Source organism: Schistocerca nitens, chromosome 1 (assembly GCF_023898315.1).
Source record: "Schistocerca nitens isolate TAMUIC-IGC-003100 chromosome 1, iqSchNite1.1, whole genome shotgun sequence".
In the NCBI taxonomy this organism is placed as follows: Eukaryota; Metazoa; Arthropoda; class Insecta; order Orthoptera; family Acrididae; genus Schistocerca; species Schistocerca nitens.
In genome coordinates, this window is record NC_064614.1 from 391,401,985 (window position 1) to 391,418,485 (window position 16,501).

A 16,501-nucleotide genomic window follows, 5' to 3' on the forward strand; every position below is an offset into this window, starting at 1 on the left:
CTCATCGCCTCACTGCTGTCCCACCTGAATGGTGAACTACGAAGGGCGTTTGAAAAGTCCGTGCAAAGTCCGAGAGATGGCACCAATGGCGCGTATCGAGGTCATGTTTTGTTAGTAGCATCTTTGGAAAGAACGCACACAAAGTTTCAGCCATATTGGTCCATTTCTTTGTGTTTGGCATTCGTGTGAATCAAGGAAGTCGAGTGATTGTCAAAAAATGGACGAAAAAGAATTTCGTGTGGTGATTAAACATTACTTAATGAAAGCAAAACGCCTCAGGAGACTAAAGAGAAGCTCGATAAACATTACGGGGACGCTCCACTTTCAATTAGAAAAGCTAATAAGTGGCTTCGAAATTTTTGGAGTGGCCATAAGGACACAAGTGATGTTGAACGCTCTGGACGCGCTGTAGAGGTTACAGTTCCAGAAATCATTAATGAAATCCATGATATAGTGATGGATGACAGAATAGTTAAGGTGCGTGAGATTGCTAGTGCTGTGGGCATCTCGAATGAATGGGTACATAATATTTTGCAAAAGCATTTGGACATGAGGAAGCTATCCGCAAGATGGGTTCCGCGATTGCTCACACTTGACCAAAAACGGAATCGTGTGAAGTGTTTCAAGGATGGTTTGCAGCTGTTCAGAAGAATCCGCACGGCTTTAAGCGTCGTTTCGTCACTGTGGATGAAATATGGATACATTACTATACTCCTGAGACCAAACAACAATCTAAACAATGGGTTACAGAGGGAGAATTTGCACCAAAAAAGGCGAAGACCATTCCTTCGGCTGGAAAGGTTATGGCGACTGTCTTTTGGGATTCACAAATGATAATCTTCATCGACTCTCTGGAAAAGAGAAAACTATTACAGGTGCATATTATGCATCGCTATTGGACTGTTTGAAAACCGAGCTGCAAGAAAAACGCCGGCGATTGGACTGCCAAAAAGTCATTTTCCATCACGACAATGCACCATCACACACCTCAGCAGATGTAGTCCCAAAATTAATTGAAATAGGATTCCAACTTGTTTCACCCCCCCTCCCCTCCTATTCTCCAGACTTGGCTCCCTCGGACTACTATTTGTTCCCCAATTTGAAATTTGAAGAAATGGCTGGCAGGACAAAGATTTTATTCAAACGAGGAGGTGATTGCAGCAACTAATACCTATTTTGCAGACATGGACAATTCCTATTATTCGGAAAGGATCAACAACTAGAACAGCGTTGGACGACGTGTATAAGTCTAAAAGGAGACTATGTCGAAAAACAAAAAAGGTTACCCCAAACACGTAAGTAGTTTTTATTTTTGCACCGACTTTTCAAACGCTCCTCGTACCGCTATCCTGACTGCCAACTACAGTTCCACCCACCACAGTGGCCGACTATCCTGGTCCCTAAATGTCACACCATTCCTCTGTCGCCACAAGCTAGCCGCTTCGAGCAGTAGCATAGCTGCGGCTATAAAAATATTAAATTTCTTAGCCTATGCAGTTTCCGCACTGTTTGCGCTGTAACGGTCCAGCTACAACCTCTATATATGCATCTCTTCATGTCCCACTTTAAAGTAATAGTACTAAGTGGATGATTGAAAATATATACTCAGTGATCGAATTAGGACTGCAAGTGGGAGATAATAATTTTAATTGGTTTGGAAATTGGTATAAAGCCCGCAGCTCGTGGTCGTGCGGTAGAGTTCTCGCTTCCCACGCCCGGGTTCCCGGGTTCGATTCCCGGCGGGGTCAGGGATTTTCTCTGCCTCGTGATGGCTGGGTGTTGTGTGATGTCCTTAGGTTAGTTAGGTTTAAGTAGTTCTAAGTTCTAGGGGACTGATGACCACAGATGTTAAGTCCCATGGTGCTCAGAGCCATTTGAACCATTTGAAATTGGTATAATATTGAGCAATGAGCGACAATGCAGTATTTCAACTCACCAGGGGATGGAGTGCCTGAACGGATGAGGCATGAGCAGTGACGGCCGTGTGCACACTTTTATTAGTAGTAGGAGGAGAGTAATGTTTAACGTCCCGTCGACAACAACGTCATTAGAGACGAGCACAAGCTTGGATTAGGGGAGGATGGGGAAGGAAATCGGCTGTGCCCTTTCGCAGGAACCATCCCGGCATTTGTCTGAAGCGATTTAAGGAAATCACGGAAAGCCTAAATCCTAATGGCCGGACGGGGTTTGAACCGTCGTCCTCCCGAGTAAGAGTCCAGTGTGCTGATCACTGCCACCTCTCTCGGTACACTTTAAGACTACGACCGTGAATACAGGTCTGCTGCAAACTGTGGCTATTCGATGAGCTAAGAATAATGATGTTTACAGTCCCGCCAGATGGATGCATCACTTCAGTACCAATTTGAAGAAAGCAAGCGCATTTTGTCACAGATACTGACTGGTAGGAAATGTACACAGAGCCATTTGTAATGAAATCTCATTCACATTGAAAGTAACAAGATCTGCAATAGTAGCGAATAAAAAATTTCCAAATAAAATTTATGCTTAATATTTATGTTCCGGAGAAACTGTTTTCATTGCCGACATACATTCTGTACTGTATTCTCCAGTCCTATATTTTATACCAGGCTGTTTTCGCACTTATTTCCTAAAAGGCGATATAATACGAGGTGAACCAGAAGTCCACCGACAGAGTTTCAGACGTTGTTCAGGTATACTTCCTGAGTATTTTGGTATCAGGGGCCCACGGTCTCCGACGGGTCGTTACAGAGTTATTGCATTTCATTTGAGTTCTTGCTCCAATTAGCTTTGTGCCTGTATTGCTCTCAGAATGCTGCACAAAAGTGCGATTGTCGACGATATGCGTTGTGTGTCTTTTCTGCATTCGCTCACGGTACCTGCCGTTGACAACAATACTGCCCTCTTCAGCTGGTTGTCGTCAAGCTTGCATTCAGTGCTGCTCGGTTCTGTCTAGGGATTTGTTTTCTGGCCATATTAGTTGTCCGTTAACAGTGGTACAAAGCTGATGAAGGGTTGGTCGACATGCACCTCCTGTATGGGTTCACTGAATGCAACGGAAGAGCGGCACAACGATACAAAATTGAACTATTGCCTTAGTTATGTCACAGTATTCAAAAGACAGAGATGAATCAGTAACAAGAGTTTGTATTTATCTTATTAACAGGCTTTCTCTTCATTTTCTTAGGACAGCTGCCAAGTATTTGTTTTCTGGGGTGAAGACTGGAATCTGCTGGCTATCGAAAATATATTTTCGGTACCACTATCTGATCCCTCCAACCCTGTTCCACTCGCGAATAGTGCGTGGGAAGAATGATTGTGGGTAAGCCTATGTATTGGCTCTAATTTCTCGAATTTTCTCCTCGTGGTCAGTACGCGAGATGTATGTAGAGAGAAATAATATGTTATCCGACTTCTCCTGAAAACTGCTGTCCCGAAATTTCAATAGTAAATCTCTCCGTGATGCACAACGCCTCTCTTGTAACGTCTGCCAGTGAAGTTTGTTTAGCATATCCTAAGGCTCTTTCGCCAGCTAAAAGACCCCGTGACGAAACGCGCCGTTCTTCGTCGGATCTTCTCTGTCAGTACTATCTGGTAGGGATCCCAGATAGATGAACAATACTCAAGAATCGGGCGAACAAGCGCCCTATAAGCCACTTCTTTAGTGGATGAGTTACATTTCCTTAAGATTCTTCCCATGAATCTGAGTCTGGCGTCTGCTTTTCCCACTATCTATTTTATATGGTCATTCCACTTAAGGTCTGGATAGTTACGCCTAGATATTTTACTGCAGATGCTGTCTCCAGCTGTTTGTCATCAATAGTGTAGCTGTACAGTAGTGCATTTCTTTTCCCATTTATGAGCAGTATGTTACATTTGTTTACGTTCAGGGTCAACTGTCAGCTTGCACTATTCATCAATTTTCTGCAGGCCGTTCTGCAAATTCTTACTATCTTCTGAGTTGCTACTTTGGTATAGGCAACTGCATCATCTGCGAATAGCATTAAAGAGCATGCGACGCTTTCTATTAGATCATTTATACATATTGTAAACAGCAACGGTCTTATCACACTTCCCTGTGGTACTCCGGATATTACCTTTACATCTGTCGATTTAGTTCCCTTAAGAGCGATGTATTGAGTTCTATCTGCAAGAAAGTCTTGAGTCCAATCGCAGGTCTGCTCCGATACTCCGTAAGCTCAATTTTTTTTCATCAAACGGCAATGCGAGACGGTGTCAAATGCCTTGTGAAATCAAGGAACACGGGATAAACCTGAGCGCCGTTGTCCACTGCGCTGTGGATCTCACGGAGGAACAGAGCGAGCTGAGTTTCGCAGGGTCTCTGTTTGCTGAATCGATGTTGATTTTTACAGAGGAGATGTTCATTTTCCAAAAAACGTCATAATTCTTCAGCATAGAACATATTTCATAATTCTACAACAAATTGACATCAACGATATAGGCCTATAGTTGTGTGGATCTGTCGTACGGCCTTTCTCAAAAACGGGAATGAGCTGCGTTTTTTTCCTGTCATTAGGTACCTTTCGTTGCTCAAGCGATCTACAACAAATTACTGCTAGAAGGGGAGCAAGTTCTTTCGCATAATCTTTATAGAATCTTATAGGTATCTCATCTGGTCCTGAAGCCTTTCCGCTACTAAACGATTGCAGCTGCGTTTCAGTTTCGCGATCGGTTATCTTAGTATCTGTCATTTAGACGTTCGTACGACGATTGAAAGGAGGGACAGTGCTACGTTCTTCCGCGATGAAACAATTTAGGAAGACGGAATTCAGTATTTCGATCTTCTCTGTTATCTTCCGTTTCCGTGCCGGTGTGATCGCTGAGAGAATGAATAGATGCTTTTGACCCACTTGTTCAATTCTACTGGTGAACATCAGTTTAATTCTTACCCTGCAGATGATGGCGACGAAGTCAGCCATAAGTAATATTTAAAACATTTGGCAAGTAGAGGCATTGGTTTTATATTTGTAATGAATGTGTGCTCAGTCGTCTTCGATAATTGTGTACCGAACGGGTGCGGCAATTGATCACAGATTAATACGGTGCCTCCTCGCAGCCATTACACAATGAAGAGTGATGCTACTAAGAAAATCATGGTCTGCTATCGCAGCACTTCCAGTAAGCATGTATGAGAACGTAGTTTATCTTTAATTGATGCAGAAATACAGGAAAAGCGAACGAAAACTAGAGGATCATGGTGCCAACAAAGGTAATCTTCCATCAGCGCACTTCCTTTTGGAATGTAACGGCACTGCTGCCTAGAGCACCTCGAAGGACACGTCCAGCCGCCCAGGAGGAAAAGTTTTTCCATTCTTCACGCGCAGTGAGAACTGTGTGGTTCATTGATCCTGATGGGTGCAGATGACTGTAATGGGTGTATGTAGGGTGATGTCCTGTTTGTGTCGGGTGACGATGAGAGAAGGGAGAGGGTGAGACGCGGTGCCAGTGCATAGCCTACTCAAACGGTTCAAATGGCTCTCAGCACTATGGGACTTAACATCTTAGGTCATCAGTCCCCTAGAACTTAGAACTACTTAAACCTAACCAACCTAAGGACATTACACACATCCATGCCCGAGGCAGGATTCGAACCTGCGACCGTAGCAGTCCCGCGGTTCCGGACTGCAGCGCCTAGAACCGTACGGCCACCGCGGCCGGCCATAGCCTACTCCTCTCCAATATCACCAAGGGGATTGCCGAGGTAAATGTCCATATACAACGGACGGACCACCATCAATAGTATCACATGCGCTCGTTTAATGAGACGCTGCGGAGTGGTTGGGAATCCAAACCAGAATATTGGCACAAAGACTGGTGATCAGAGGTTTCACGCCACCACTCTTCCTAATGGCAAAGGGAAAACAGCCAACAGCACGTGATGTACCCAAGTGGTTACCCATCGAAGTACCGGCCACACCCGACGTTACTTAACTTCGGTGATCTGACGAGAACCGGTGCAGTCAACGAGGCATGACCGGTGGCTTTTTTTCCGTGGGAAAGTACTGTAGTGGGAAACATTATTGACCGAAGCAAATTACTCTAGTGCATGTGTGACAGTCTTAGAAAAGCTGAATTGGACACAAAATACGCATTGCATTGTCTGAATGTAAAAAAGAAAAATGTGTCAGTTCTTGCTTCAAAGCACCCACATGAAGGCCGCTATATCAAAATCCAGAAGCCAAACTACCAAGCGAGAAAGTAAGTAATAATAATTTGCAAGATGTCCTCGTGGTGCTAAGCCTCCATGAAAGTTTCTCAGTCTAGCCACTAGTCGCAGAGAGTTATATAGGCGAGGTGCAGTACAATTGCTCTTTCCTTCCCACTCGAGACTGCAAAAGTTACGTTATCCTTCCCTTGGATCGTCTTAGTGAACAGACGCTTTTAACCCCCCCTCACTACCTGTTCCGTGCAGTTTTCTCGCTGATGTAGTCCCTTGAAGCAGTTCTCGTAGCGTTGCTGGATTCTTTAGGAGATCAAACAGACTGTAAGTAAAAGTGTAGGTAGCTAATTTGCTTCAAATAAACATCGGGCTGCAGTTACGGTATATATAATGATGAACACCGTATAACAGTTAACAATGACAACTTTAGTCACAAATAACTTTAAAATTACTTAGAACTGAGAGCATGGCTTGCACAGAGATCCGGTCTGGATTGCATTGTAATACTGACTGATGAGCTTGGTGCGCAACATAAACCTTCAGTACTGTGGTATAATTTCCGAGCTATTTGTACATGGTCAGTAGAATAATTGTCATTTGTTTCTTAGTATAAATTTTCTGCACATTTGCACTGTGGCAACAAAGCTTTAATGAAACTTGGGCTCCCCCTAGTATTTAATATGCTCAATGTGGGTTTTAATAATAAGTATTTAATAATAAAAATTTCCTAACTTCGCATCAGAATGCTGATCGGCCCCTCGTGTTCAGAATCTTCGAGTAGGATTCCCTCTCCCAGGATACCCGTAGGCACCACACCACAGACCAACTTAGGTGCCACATGGCGAGTCTATTATCGCTGAGTGTGCTATGATCGTGGAAACCGCAGTTTACTCGTCGCTCTGGCATTATACACTGCTGCTTAAGAAAACGAATTATGCTCGTAATTGCAACGACCAAACACAATGTCAAAATTATCAAACAAAATTTGTTGCAAATAATAGGAACGTCACTAATTAATAATTTTGCTATAGGATTTCACAGCCTGCTGATATCTCCTACGGGAGGGAAGTAAAGATGTAGTAGTGCTTTGTATCTGTGACCACATCCAAAGGTCTAAAAACAGTGACTGCATTGAAGAACAGTAATAGCAGGTGGCTGTGAGCTGCTTACCAGAACACGTCGCTGCGTTGTCACGCACCTTCTATATGAAATCGTTGTCCTGTATAAATGAACCGCTGCATTACACATTTAAAATCTGTTTTGTCTGTATGTTACCGCTCGTGTTGTTACAATACACCTTATGGATACACTAGCGGTATCGCTGCGTAAAGCCGCATCATCCGTTGCAGATTACAAGGTGAAGAGAAAGACACAACATCTCAACTTTGTGGATTGTTAAAATACATACATTAACTCCTTTAGAATTGCTGGTGGGTGGATCATGGCGAGTCTATTATCGCTGAGTGTGCTATGATCGTGGAAACCGCAGTTTACTCGTCGCTCTGGCATTATACACTGCTGCTTAAGAAAACGAATTATGCTCGTAATTGCAACGACCAAACACAATGTCAAAATTATCAAACAAAATTTGTTGCAAATAATAGGAACGTCACTAATTAATAATTTTGCTATAGGATTTCACAGCCTGCTGATATCTCCTACGGGAGGGAAGTAAAGATGTAGTAGTGCTTTGTATCTGTGACCACATCCAAAGGTCTAAAAACAGTGACTGCATTGAAGAACAGTAATAGCAGGTGGCTGTGAGCTGCTTACCAGAACACGTCGCTGCGTTGTCACGCACCTTCTATATGAAATCGTTGTCCTGTATAAATGAACCGCTGCATTACACATTTAAAATCTGTTTTGTCTGTATGTTACCGCTCGTGTTGTTACAATACACCTTATGGATACACTAGCGGTATCGCTGCGTAAAGCCGCATCATCCGTTGCAGATTACAAGGTGAAGAGAAAGACACAACATCTCAACTTTGTGGATTGTTAAAATACATACATTAACTCCTTTAGAATTGCTGGTGGGTGGATCATGGCGAGTCTATTATCGCTGAGTGTGCTATGATCGTGGAAACCGCAGTTTACTCGTCGCTCTGGCATTATACACTGCTGCTTAAGAAAACGAATTATGCTCGTAATTGCAACGACCAAACACAATGTCAAAATTATCAAACAAAATTTGTTGCAAATAATAGGAACGTCACTAATTAATAATTTTGCTATAGGATTTCACAGCCTGCTGATATCTCCTACGGGAGGGAAGTAAAGATGTAGTAGTGCTTTGTATCTGTGACCACATCCAAAGGTCTAAAAACAGTGACTGCATTGAAGAACAGTAATAGCAGGTGGCTGTGAGCTGCTTACCAGAACACGTCGCTGCGTTGTCACGCACCTTCTATATGAAATCGTTGTCCTGTATAAATGAACCGCTGCATTACACATTTAAAATCTGTTTTGTCTGTATGTTACCGCTCGTGTTGTTACAATACACCTTATGGATACACTAGCGGTATCGCTGCGTAAAGCCGCATCATCCGTTGCAGATTACAAGGTGAAGAGAAAGACACAACATCTCAACTTTGTGGATTGTTAAAATACATACATTAACTCCTTTAGAATTGCTGGTGGGTGGATCATGGCGAGTCTATTATCGCTGAGTGTGCTATGATCGTGGAAACCGCAGTTTACTCGTCGCTCTGGCATTATACACTGCTGCTTAAGAAAACGAATTATGCTCGTAATTGCAACGACCAAACACAATGTCAAAATTATCAAACAAAATTTGTTGCAAATAATAGGAACGTCACTAATTAATAATTTTGCTATAGGATTTCACAGCCTGCTGATATCTCCTACGGGAGGGAAGTAAAGATGTAGTAGTGCTTTGTATCTGTGACCACATCCAAAGGTCTAAAAACAGTGACTGCATTGAAGAACAGTAATAGCAGGTGGCTGTGAGCTGCTTACCAGAACACGTCGCTGCGTTGTCACGCACCTTCTATATGAAATCGTTGTCCTGTATAAATGAACCGCTGCATTACACATTTAAAATCTGTTTTGTCTGTATGTTACCGCTCGTGTTGTTACAATACACCTTATGGATACACTAGCGGTATCGCTGCGTAAAGCCGCATCATCCGTTGCAGATTACAAGGTGAAGAGAAAGACACAACATCTCAACTTTGTGGATTGTTAAAATACATACATTAACTCCTTTAGAATTGCTGGTGGGTGGATCATGGCGAGTCTATTATCGCTGAGTGTGCTATGATCGTGGAAACCGCAGTTTACTCGTCGCTCTGGCATTATACACTGCTGCTTAAGAAAACGAATTATGCTCGTAATTGCAACGACCAAACACAATGTCAAAATTATCAAACAAAATTTGTTGCAAATAATAGGAACGTCACTAATTAATAATTTTGCTATAGGATTTCACAGCCTGCTGATATCTCCTACGGGAGGGAAGTAAAGATGTAGTAGTGCTTTGTATCTGTGACCACATCCAAAGGTCTAAAAACAGACTCTTGTTTTAAGATTTATTTACATCTAAAAGAAGAAATATATTTCCTATTTTCTCCACCCAACGCACCCACCAGCAATTTTAACGAAATTAATGGTTCACGTCATTGTAACCCTTCGCTCGCCAATGAAATGTAGATACGTCTTGACTAGGACCGATGGGTACAACAACAATCTTTCAACATTATCAGTATATTTTAGATACTACAATTACTAATTTTAATAACCCACGAATTTGAGAGATTGTACATTGCTCTTTACCATGTAGGTTGAACCTGACTGTGCGGCTTTAGGCCGCCAAACCTGTTGTTTGTCAATAAAAAAACTGTCAGCGGATTTTTTCTTAACCTCATGCCCTGCAGCATCTCCTGATGCTCAGAATATAAAACACTTTGTCATAATAGGTTAAACAGATGGAAGTTCGTCCCTTCCCACAAAACATTCCGCTTAGGAGATCAGAACTATTTAAATAGAATTAAGCCTCTTAAATTATTTTGTATGAGATCAAGCATAATATTAGCATTGCGTGTGTTAAAAAATAACTATTAGGAGGAAGAAGCAATGATATCATTTGAGAGCATAGTTTTTCCAGCTTGAAAAAATGCTCGAGAAAATTGTTAAGACAAAGTAAATAAGAAAGGAGTACGAAGTTCAACAGAATCAATGCCAACAGCGTGGAGGACACTGCGCAGCATGCGCCTGTAATTGCATTCGTTACGTTTTAATGAGGCTGCCAGCAGTGTGCCGAGTGGGGATGGGGTAGGCGCTGCGTGTGACGTGGATCAAGCTGGAAACTACCACTGGCTTGTGTAAGAGTAAATCCGCTAGCATTCTATATTACATATCCAAAGCCGAGTGCTGTTGTCTAGGTGTAACGTTATTCATATCAAATGAAGACGATAAAAATACAACAGTACGTAATGTGTTGGGTAGTTCAATAACAAAGCTGCTAAAGATTGTCACGAAACCATTTGCCAGATCAGTGGTTGTCGACCATAACTTGTATTCTTCCAGTGAAAGTTGCCAGATATGTGCTCTTGACTATGTCTCTCCTTACAGCCAAAGACCATTAGATCGAAGAGACAAGAAAAAAGTTTTGTACAGTTAATCGTCTGCGAATCGCTTGCTTTTGAAACTCGTGCTTCCATCTGGCTGTGAGCTGCTTACCAGAACATGTCGCTGGGTTGTCACGCACCTCCTATATGAAATCGTTGTCGTGTATAAATGAACCGCTGCATTACACATTTAAAATCCGCGTTGTCTGTATGTTACCGCTCGTGCAGTTACAATACACCTTAAACACCACAGTATGTCAACAATCCACAAACTGATCTGGTTTGGAAATAATGTCATACTTGACAAGCGTGTCAGTAATTACTCTCTTCTGTTACTCATCCAAATCGATAACTTATTAAATTGGGAACGTGTTGCATGAGAGAGACCAGTTAAAGAACTACTGATGACTGTTTCCGAAGCTCACCGACAGATTATGAGGAACGACAGACCACACAAAGAGGAGCATTATAAGCCCATCAGAGAAAATATTAGTTACTCACTTAAAAGACCACACTGGTCACTTTGGAAAGCTATAGATCACGGGCTGCGGAAAATTCGGCCCACAAGCCATGCCCTGGCTCATGTGCCATATCGCTCAGACTAGCTGGACGCTACCTCCACCACCACGGAATGCTGTCTGAGTGTGAGGAGGGGGATACTTCGGACGCGCCATATTTTAATGGCAATGTATTCGCATTTTATAAGAGTTGGTTTTCACATTTCGCAACAACATAAATCACAAACAAAACATACCTTCAGTACTGTTTACTTATTTTTGAAGTGCTGAGGACATAATATAATTTTTGATCTGGTACAAGCTGTCAGATACATGGACAGATGCATACAATATTACAGATTTTCGCACTCAAGTTGCAACGTAATCGTAGGTCCTTCACACGCAAATGTCGCTCGAAATATTGTAACATTTTTGTAACTTCCTTACGCAGACGTGGAAACTCTGCCTGAGGAATACAGTGTGGATGCCCTGGACAGTTTTAACGTAAAAGGTTTTGTCTTTAAATGGGAATTACTTTGCAGGCCAACCAGTTACATCTGCACTTGCGCAGGGGTGCTTTTAACTGGAACGGTAAACGTCCTCGAAACGGCTTTAAAACAGATATAAGAACGTTTAGAAATTTATAGTTGTATTTCTTTCAAGAACACAATGAATTCTTAAAACCTCACGTTTTCTGTAATCTGTAGGAAAATGGATGGAGTTTTTGTCAGAATTTATACTTTCCACAATGCGATTTACTTTTTAAATGAATCCACATCATATTAGAAATTTGTTGTGTCTCAACGTGCAATATCTTACTGTGCAGTCCTCTTAAAATGCGAGGTGTGCAATCCATTTCGGATGTTCTAATTTGCGTTCCTATACTCCTTTATGAATTCAACAAAAGCAGGTTTTAAATCCAAAAATCGCCCCAGGTATGCCCCATAACCGTACCAACTTACTTTTTATTATAGTGTGCAGATACAAAGTCTCCATACTCTTCATTCAGTTCCACTGAAAACTGTTGCAACTGAAAGTGGAAAAATGTCTGCAATTTCAGAAATTTGACTGTTTTTGCCATTAATTTCTTCGCGTTCTCCGTGCCTGCAAATTTAATGTAAAGTGTACTGAACAATGAATCCTATCTAACGATTGTTTATTTGTTCTTTTATTGTCAACTAAATCTTATAATTCCTTCTGCTTCGTGCTGTAACGTCGTTTCATACCAAATTTCCAGTATCGATTATGCGGATGCATAATAGATGTTGAGAATTCCCATCCCTCTCTTCTGTCATTCCAATTTAACTTTAAGGCCTTGGGATGATACATCACTAGACTGACTCTTTTTGTGCAAACAGTCACTGGTCCTTCATGACATGAGCAAATAGTGGAGGGTAAACAACGCTCTCACCACGATTCTGCCGAACTAATGAGAGTTTTGCCGCTAGAAAAATGCGACAACATAGTACTAAATGAAATGTCGCGCTGTACCGGCTACTTCCGAGAAAACCTGAACAGAGGTCGAGCCTCGGCCATACGCTGCCTCACGAGCGCTCTGGCACTCCATAGACGGTCCTGCTATAGATGATTAGCGCCTTACGCTGAGATAAATGTAGTTTGGTCTCACACAGGTCGGGGTAGGCTAGATATCGACACTCGAACCCCATGAGCTCGAGAGAGGTACAGCAATTGTTAGTCAATGGAGTGCTGACAGTGTGCAGGGGTAGTCGTCGCTAAGAGAGTTCTAAGCGAGTAGGACGTGGTGTTATGGCGGAAGGTCGCCTGTAATACATATTATCGGCTGAGTGTGTCCGCGACACCACGGGTTGACCCTCAGCAATTTACCAATCGTGAAAAAAAGAGTTTATTTTGGAGTGTTTTAACAAGTATCTACGTCGTACCCTGATTAAGCGTTTCGTGTCAACGGCGCCGGGCACTATAAGTGTGTTTGTGCTAATTAATGCTATAGGGTGTGAAGATATCATAGAGTGATCTGTGACGAGTATAACCATCATTAAATTTAAGGCGAAGGGAGTAACTGCTTCACATTTGTGTATAATCAAGAATATAACACTTAATTACAGTGGAACATCGCAGTGATTATTATCACAATAGAACATTATTGATTGTGTTAATTCATTACTCAGTAGCCGAAACAATGATACGAAACAACTACGACAACAGTATTAGCCGATCAGCCCTTATCCTTAGGACACGATCAATCTAACTCAATTATTAGGCTGTTACTCACTGATTAATAATATCCGAAATAATCGGAAGTGTTTCAAGATCTAGTACCAGATGGCAATGTGACCTCCACAGGGCATTGAAGTTGTGTGTTTATGACAGTCGGTCGAATAGAATCTGTGCAAGAACATAGGTCGATGAGAAGACGTGACAGAATGGGAGAATAGAACTATCGTGCTTGGACGCATACATGATTACACCGGGAAAGAAGTTGACCGAGTTTTTGGTGTATTACTGCTGGCTGTTCAGCTTTTTTGTAAGGAATGTTAACTAACAACCATGTAACATGAGGTAATGTGGTCGTAAAGAAATCCTAACAGACAGTGTCACGTCTTGTCAAAGACAGACGGTATCAGACCTGACAGGAATTGCTGGTGTCAGTGAATTCATTTCCACTTCAAATTTCTTTCCGAGCGAACATAGCGAAGCGAAGAGCATGCAGTGGAAATCTGGAATCGGACACCTTGCAACAGACGATTACTCACTGAGGTACATAAAGCTGCACGTCTTCAGTGACGCAAAGAACAAAGAAGCTGGACAGTAGCTGATTGGGGGCGTTTAGCACGATCCAACGAGTAACGATTTTGCCTCAAGTGATGCGAAGAGTCCAGTGCACCGACAGCCTAATGAGATGTTTCACCCGCAGTGTGTGGAGAAGATAGTTCAGGATTTAGGTGGCTCTGTTATATTTTGAGGGAACTTTATCGTATCACGACTTGGACTCACTCATTCGGGTTACCGTGAACTTGAACCAGGATGCTTATTTGAACAGTCTTCTTATCTTCATGGTTAGTATTGTGCTGTGGACATTCCAGTTTTCCAATACGACCACACCAGTGTTCACAGACCTGCATGCATATGTTCCTGCGCCGGCCGGGGTGCCCGAGCGGTTCAGGGCGCTACAGTCTGGAACCGCGCGACCGCTACGGTCGCAGGTTCGAATCCTGCCTCTGGAATGGAGGTGTGTGAGGTCCTTAGGTTAGTTAGGTTTAAGTAGTTCTAAGTTCTAGGGGACTGATGACCTCAGAAGTAAAGTCCCATAGTGCTCAGAGCCATTTTTTTTTATGTTCCTGCTTTGACAAACATACAGGCATCGCATCGCATCTCGACTGACCCACTAAATCACCCGTTCCCAATCCCACATAAAATGCCTGGAACTATATGGAACACTGGTTGAAACGTTTGAATTCAATATTGTCGCCTTGACCAGTTCCAGAACAAAATTGGAAATTTGTGGTAAGGTCTTATGGGTCCAAACTGCTGGAGTCATCGGTCCCTAAGCTTACGCACTACTTAATCTAACTTAAAATAACTTACGCTAAGGACAACACACACACACCCATGCCTGAGGGAGGACTCGAACCTCCAGTGACTTACCAGGCAGCTCCACCTTCTCCCCCCCCCCCCCACCGTCCTACCTCTTTTTCCTTTGTACACTTTCACCCATGTCAGTTTTTGCTAGTAAATGTGGCACACTTAATATACAAATCTTACAATCTCAGCTTGGTGCCCCAAGCGGTCCCCTCCTACTTACTGCCATACGCACTGTAGAAACCTTGCAGTTGTGACGATTTTGGTGCCCCTCTCAGCGGTTTGTGTAGTTTGGGCTTAAGCTGACCCTGATACCTCCAATGTGGTAGCTATACCAGTTAGTTCTACTTGGCATGGTGTACCTAAAGAAACTTGTGCACATTCTTCCTTTGTGGATTGAGGCTGTTACCAAGATTAGAATTTTACACTGCATTAGTATCATGTCTCCTCGGGCTGACAAAGCTTGTGTCGGGTTTCTCTACGTTATGGGATTCATTCAGTTGAACCCACCGTTTCTGAACTCTCCGCATCACTGACGCTCGTTGCTCACGGTGCACAAATCATTTTAGATGACTCGTACTTGTTGTTCTGCTTCCGATACTGCAGTGTAGCAGCTACAAAGCTGTTCATATGAATTTCCAGTTCCAGCATGTTCTGTGACTTGCCTGCACTCACTGACTTTTTTGCATTACAGTGACGTCAAGGATAGTGGAACATAGGCTCTTTTCAGCAGTTTATTAAACCTGCTCCAAACTTGCGAATCCACTTATCCTATTACTGTTCTGTATCAAATGCATGGTATGACAGTGTTCAGTGCGACATATTTTTCATCCTAGTTCCGTACCATGTAGCCGTCTCTCCAATGTCTATCAAAACGGAGGACCTACCTGTGCGATGAAGTAACACAAATATAACGATGGCAGTAAGTACAACTGTGGCTGCGTATGTAATCCTTCATAACGCTTCAGAAAAGAAGAAAAAGTAATAACTAGCGGCAGGTGTGAGTGCATAAAATTTATGAAAGTAGGGAAATTTAGAATTCAACAAATCTGCTGGTAGACCTTCATTTTGTCATTCACTCTTGTAACACACCTGCTATTTCCGTTTTAAAATATTTTTAAATGTGCAATTGTATCTTATTGTCTGCATTATTGAGAGCTCTGTATAGGATACTCGACACATTAATGATCAAAAAATAAATATTGTCTGGTGTATGTAACGTCTCCTAGCAAAACACATATTATATGTCGTAAAAAAGGAGAAAAGAATAATTGAACTGGATGATTGTAATTGCGTGGACAACGATTGTGTGAACTTTATGTAATAAAGAGAAACCATTATGTGCCATGTTTTATACTTGTATAGAATTATGTACCGATTTTTTAAAAAGATAATATCTGTGTCGGCGAGTACTGAAACCGCCACAGACGATACTTATTAAATATCAAACAAAGATGAGAATATGTCACAACGAGTATAAATAGTAGTGACCGAGCATTAATTTCTCTCTCGTCTTCTTAGAGTTACGTGGGTAGGAAGAACCTGTGACGCTATATTGTATGCTTGTGTAGCATTCTTTTGTCAAGATTGATAGAAGGACGCCATTAGGTATTTGATTTGTAAAGGTGTGTAATAATTTAATCTGTCTAAATGTTTTAAATAGAGTTACTTAGTGAAAACTTGCATTATGATTTGTA

At 42.1% G+C, this 16,501-nt stretch overlaps 1 pseudogene; it reads right to left on the minus strand.

The window, feature by feature from the left end:
- Positions 1–5,863: 5,863 nt before the first annotated feature.
- LOC126209141 (5S ribosomal RNA) lies at positions 5,864–5,982 on the minus strand (annotated as a pseudogene).
- Positions 5,983–16,501: the final 10,519 nt, after the last annotated feature.